This window comes from Protopterus annectens, chromosome 1.part0 (assembly GCF_019279795.1).
Source record: "Protopterus annectens isolate FY-2018-M chromosome 1.part0, PAN1.0, whole genome shotgun sequence".
Taxonomy (NCBI): domain Eukaryota; kingdom Metazoa; phylum Chordata; order Ceratodontiformes; family Protopteridae; genus Protopterus; species Protopterus annectens.
The window spans coordinates 1224506805-1224513192 of NC_056725.1; positions in this window are offsets into that span (position 1 = coordinate 1224506805).

Sequence of the window (6388 nt, forward strand, 5' to 3'; positions counted from 1 at the left end):
GAAGCCCATTTTCAGGGCAATTGTCTGCAGGGCCTTTGGACAAAGGATCAGAAGCACCTGCATATCAACTTAAAGGAAATGTTAGCCGTTCAGAAAGCTCTATTGGCCTTCAGGAATCTCTTACAACCAGGACAACTACTAATACGGACGGACAACACCACAGTTATGTGGTACATAAACAAGCAAGGGGGATCTCATTCCTACCCCCTTTGCAGACTAGCCATGGATCTATGGAACACAGCTCTAGCTTGCAATCTGGATCTTCAAGCTCAGTTTCTACCAGGGAAACAAAACTTCCTGGCAGACAGTCTGAGCAGAAACCTTTCGGACCCACACGAGTCGATGCTGGACACCAAAATATTCAGGATGATAACAGAAGTCTGGGGATGTCCTCACATAGACCTCTTTGCATCCCATCTCAATCATCAACTACAGAATTTTTGCACCAGGACTTTCCACAGAAAAGCTTGGAAAGTGGATGCCCTGTCATTCAGTTGGAGGAACCTCTCCAGATATGCCTTTCCACCACTTCCTCTTCTTCCATGGGTCTTATTGAAGATAAAACAGGACAAGCCCAAGATGATAATCTTGCTGGCTCCAAATTGGCCTCGGCAGTTTTGGTATCCAACTCTAAAAAACCTATGTCTGGAGCCCCCTTGGGTTTTACCTCAGTCTCCGAACCTTCTGTCCCAACATCAGGGTCAGGTTCTACACTCTCATGTCAGAACTCTCAGCCTGGCAGCCTGGTTAATCCAGGGCCTTTGATTTCTTCTATTCTACCCAAGCAGGTTATGGATGTCATTTTAGAAGCCAGACGTCCTAGCAATAGAAAATCTTATGCAGGAAAACGGAAAAGATTTTGTTCCTGGATGCAGGCTCAGGATTCTGATCCTCTTCTTCCTAACATTTCCTTAATTTTACTTTATTTGACAGATCTCTTACATAAGGGTCTCTCTTTTTCTTCCATTAATATACATGCTTCTGCTATTTCTGCTCATTATAATACAGACCCTCCCATCTTTTCCCACCAGCTCATGAGACAGTTTCTCAGAGGTGCTAAGAACTTAAGACCTCCTAGATCTCCTCCCATTCCTGCTTGGGATCTCAACTATGTTTTGGAAAAACTAACCTTGCCTCCTTTTGAGCCTGCTGCTTCTTCTGACATCAAGTTTTTATCTTGGAAGACAGCTATCTTGTTAGCCCTAACCTCTGCCAGGAGAGTTTCAGAGTTAAAAGCTCTTATGGCTGTGGAACCTTATATTATTTTTCATCAAGACAGGGTATCTTTGAGGACTAATCCTACCTTCATGCCTAAGGTGGTTTCCAAAGTGGCTTTAAATCAAACTATCCACTTGCCAACTTTTTTCCCCACTCCTCAAAATAAAGGGGAAAGGATCTTACATTCCTTGGATGTACACAGACAATTACGTTTTTACCTGGACAGAACCAAGGACATCAGAAAATCAGAACAAGTGTTTGTTTCTTATGCTTCTAGCTCCCAAGGTAAAGCCATTTCAAAACAGACCATTTCTAAATGGATTGCTCATGGAATCAGATTTTGTTATTCACACCATGGAAAGCAAATCCCAGGGAGTATCCGGACTCATTCCACCAGAGCTGCTGCCACTTCTGCGGCCTTCCTCAGGGGAGTTCCTACCAAGGACATTTTGGAAGCTGCAACTTGGAGTTCAGTGCATACTTTTCTAAGCACTACAATCTACCTCTCTACTCTAAGTCTAGGGCAGGCTTTGCCTCTGCAGTCTTGCAGGGCCTTTTAGCCGCCCCTTCTTCTTTATGACCACCTCCCTTTCTTTCAGCTTTGGGATTCTACCCTACAGTCATGACTGCAACAGTGAAACACGATGAACATAGTACAGTTGTGTACACCTACCATAAATGTAGATGTTCGAGTGTCTTCACTGTTGCAGTCTGGGTTTCCCTCCCTCCTGTCCCCTCTTATTTTTATTTTTGTGTATTTCCTTTTTTCCACCATTCTTCTGAGGTGTATTTGCAAAGGTTTTGGGACCTTTTTCATTTTGGGACTCCTGACATCTGGGGCAAGAAAAACTGGAGAAGATGGCGTCGGCTGTCAGCTTTATACTCCTGGTGCTCTGACTTCAGGGAGCATGGTTGAACAGTCGACGCCGGACCCAGACTTTGGGATTCTGGCCGACCGAGGGCTGCCTGCTGGCAGGGGAGAAACCTACAGTCATGACTGTAACAGTGAAGACACTCGAACATCTACATTTATGGTAGGTGTACACAACTGTACTTTCCAATCTTAGGGATGTGTTATCAATGAGGTAGTTTACTAGGGTAGCCAACTTCTCAAATGATACTATTACGCATTTCTTGGCATTTAGTTTTAAATTTTAAGACATGGCTTTCACACCAATCCTTCCTGAAGGATATTAGTGTCTTAGAGGGATTCTATGACTGTTCCTAGTTTGCAGTCATCTGCAAACTTGGTCAGTCAGAAGCCTTTGATGTTGGCTTTGACTTCCTACAAGTTAATGCTAAAAAGAAGCAGGCCCAGCAAGGAGCCCTGAGGGACTGCACTACTGACCAACCTCTTTATAGAGGTAGTCTCCCCTATCCTAACTTCCTGGGTCCTGTCTGATAGCCAACTAGCTATTCACATTGTAACATGGGGATTAATGCTGAATTCCATGAGTTTGTTTACAATGCCAAATGCCTTAACCATGTCAAGACAGGCAATATGCCCTCATCCATTGCTTTGGTGACCTTTTCAAAAATGTCCATCAGGTTGAGTAGACATGATTTACCTTTCTGAAGCCAAACTGGGTTGGATCCAGTATCTGAAGGTTTCCTATATCATTATTAATCATATCCATGGTAATTCTTTCCATAGCTTTTCATATGAGACTAGTCAGTCTTGTGGGTCTATAGTTCCCAGTATCTGTTGATGGACTGGTCTTGTATAGAGGAATGACTGTTGCAGTTCTCCAGTCACATGGCACAAAGCATTCCTGGAGGCTAAGGTTAAATAGTGACTTCAGAGGACCAGATAGGTCATGATTCAGGCTATTTAGGAGGTATCCTGGGACATTCAACATCATTACCATCAGCCCCCTTTTTTCCCATTTTTCTACATGGGGTTGGGGTATCGTGTTAACTGTCACCAGCTCTCTTTATTCACTGCCACAATCCTGCCTTCTTCAACAATCATAACTGACTGTCACAGATCTTCTGTCACACAATCCATCCACCTCTTTGCTGGACGTCCTCCCATCCTCTTACCTTCTTCCTGTCTGTCCCAAATCATCCTCACCAGATTGTCTACTGCTTTTCTACATGTGCCTCTTTGATCTTTTCTGCAGCTGGAGCTACTTTGGCTTCTGCTCTTATGTCCTCATTTCTTTGCCTGTCCCACAGTGTGCATCCTACCACCTTTCTCAGCCACTTCATTTCCATCACCTCTAGCTTCTTCATCTGTTCTGCCTTTACTGCCCAGGTTTCTGTACCATACAGTAGTACTGATCTCACCACTGTCTTGTACGCCTTACTTTTCAAGTTTTTTGGCATTTTTCTGTCATAGACTACACTTGATACTCTATGCCAGTTGGCTGCAGCCCCTCTGATTCTAGCTTTGACCTCGTCATTCAGACTACCCGTCTCCTCAACTACCCCTCACAGATACTTGAAGCTGTTTACTTGTTCTACGATCTTCCCTTCTATCTGTATTTTCTGCTTCTTCTGATTTCCCCAATTTGCTGCCATTACCACTGTCTTATCTGTGCTTAGTTTCATCCCATGTGCCTTCAGTTTTGCATTCCATTCTCCTATCCTTTACTGAAGTTCTAGCTCAGAGTTTTCCTGCACTGTCACATCATCTGCATACAGCAGCTTTGTTGATCCCTCCAACCTGTTTGCTAATGTAGTCCATCACTAGTATGAACAGCAGTGGGCTCAGAGCTGAACCCTGATGTACACCCACTCCCACTGGGAACCCCTCTGTGAGGCCAAACACTGTTCATACTTGAATCATTGGGTCCTTGTACATAGCCTGCATTAATTCTACCAATGTTTCTGGGACTTCAAACCACCGCAGTACTACCCAGATCAGCTTTCTTGGGACCATGTCATATGCTTTCTCCAAGTCTATAAATGCCCAGTTGAACTCTCTCCTCATCTCTAGCTTCTTCTCAAGTATCTGTCGCAATGCAAACACTGGGTCAGTTGTGCTGCATCCTGATCTAAATCCAAACTGCTCATCTCCTATATTACATTCTACTGCTCGGTGTATCCGTTTATCAATCACCCTCTCCAGAACTTTCATGCAGTGTGATAGGAGGTTGATGCCTCTGTACTGCCAACAGTTGTGGATGTCCCCTTTGTTCTTGTACACTGGCACAAGTATGTTTATTCTCCTGTCATCTGTGATACGCCTTTCTCTCCACACTACAATTAGTACCCTCAGGAGCCATTTCTCCCCTATCACACCCAGCATCTTTATCATATCTGCTGTGACCTCATCTGAACCTGCTGCTTTCCCTTACTTCATTTTCCTTAATGCTGTACTTACTTCTTCTAGGGTGGGCTCCTCTTCTTCATCGTAGGCTGTTTCTGGAGCAGTACAGCTTCTGTGGGGATTTCATCAGAGAGAAGCTCCTGGAAATACTCCTTCCATCTGCCTTTGATGAACTCCAGACTGGTGAGCAGGTTGTTGCTGGCATCCCTTATGAAGGGTGTCTGACTATCTTCTTTGTCTTTCTGTCTTTGCCTTGCAACCTGATATAGTTTCTTTGTGCCCCTTACTGAGTCACTTTCCAGAAGTTGGTACAGTGCCTGTGATGCCCTATTCTTTGCTATTGCAACTTCTTTCTTAGATTCTTTATTAGCCAACCAGTAGTCCTTCCTAGCCTGGTCAGTCTTTTCTATCTCCCACTTCTTCCTGTACTTGACTTCCTGGACTTCTGCATTCCACCACCAGCTTTCCTTATGTACCTTATTTCCATACCTGGCTCGGCCACATAACACATGCTGTTTTTAGGCACTGCCATTCTTCTTCAACTCCAGCTATTTTATCCTCTTCTTGGGGTGCTAGAGCCCTGAGTAATTCCTGTTACTGTTATACTTTCTCTCCAGTCAGCTTCCAGGTCTTCAGCCTGGTCTCTGTTGATCTTAGACCCTTCTCTGACCACCGCTTGCAACTAGTGGTTTATGCTGCGGGCCAACTGGTTCACTGGGGATGACTTTGCAATCATGGATTCTATCCCAGTGCCTTTTCCTTACTAGGAGGAAGTCTACCTGAGTTGCATGTTGACCACTCTTGTATGTGATCTTTTGACTGTCTCTCTTTCTGAACCATATGTTGGCTACTATCAAGCCATTTGCCAGACAGAAGTCTAGAATGTCTTCTCCTTCTTTATTCCTGTTGCCTCACCCATGTGGACCCAGGCAGTCCTCATATCCTGTTCTGTCTGTCCTGATATGTGCATTCAAGTCACCAGTTATCAACACCAATTCATGTTCTCCTACTTTATCTAGTAGGTCCTGCAACTGCTGTCTGAATGCACTCTTTTCCTCACTATCACAACCTTGCTGTGGGGCATATTATGAATAATGCCCTATCGTTACACTGGAGTCTGATTGCCATGAGTCTGTCATTAATTGTGATGATATTCCTTACTGCCTTCTGAAGCCTCTCTCTTACCACAATTCCTACACCATTTCTAGCCTGCCCTCCACCTGAGTAGTAGACTCTGTATCCCAAGCTAAGTGGCTTTGCTGCACTGCCCTCCATCTCATCTCTTGGATACATAGGATATCCAGCCTCCTCTGTATCATCATGTCATCCACTTCCAAGCTGCATCCTGTCAGTGAACCTACATTAAGCGTAGCATTTCTCAGTTCATGTTTGGCAGGTTGGTTGGTTTTAGGTCCAGCTTTTGCTCAGCAGAGCTATCCCAGGTAGCCCAGGCTAGGCAGCTAGACGCCGGTCAGCCAGTAACTTATTGACCCAGAGTTTATGGCAAGCACACACTGGCCAATAGGGGCACATATGCCCCTCCCACCATTAGCAAGGGTCCATGGCATGGGTCAGAGTAGGCCGGGTCCTCAGCACCCTTATCACCGGTAACTACCCATGCCCATTTTTGGCAACATTAGTCAACATGACTGAATCACCTAAGGCCATATTTTACACTGTTGAGTGGCTAACCCTGCCATGGCATGTAGTCTGTGATCTGTGTTCTCCTATCTTGAGGATACTGCGCACCACAGCAGATGCCCAAGCAGTTGGTCTGTACAACTCTTCCCCCTATAGGGCACCATGTAGAGTCTGTGCTGCTGCCCACAGCTCCATTCATTGGTGAGTTTGAGATGAAAACACTGTTTTGGACATGGGAGAAACCCCAAGGGGGCA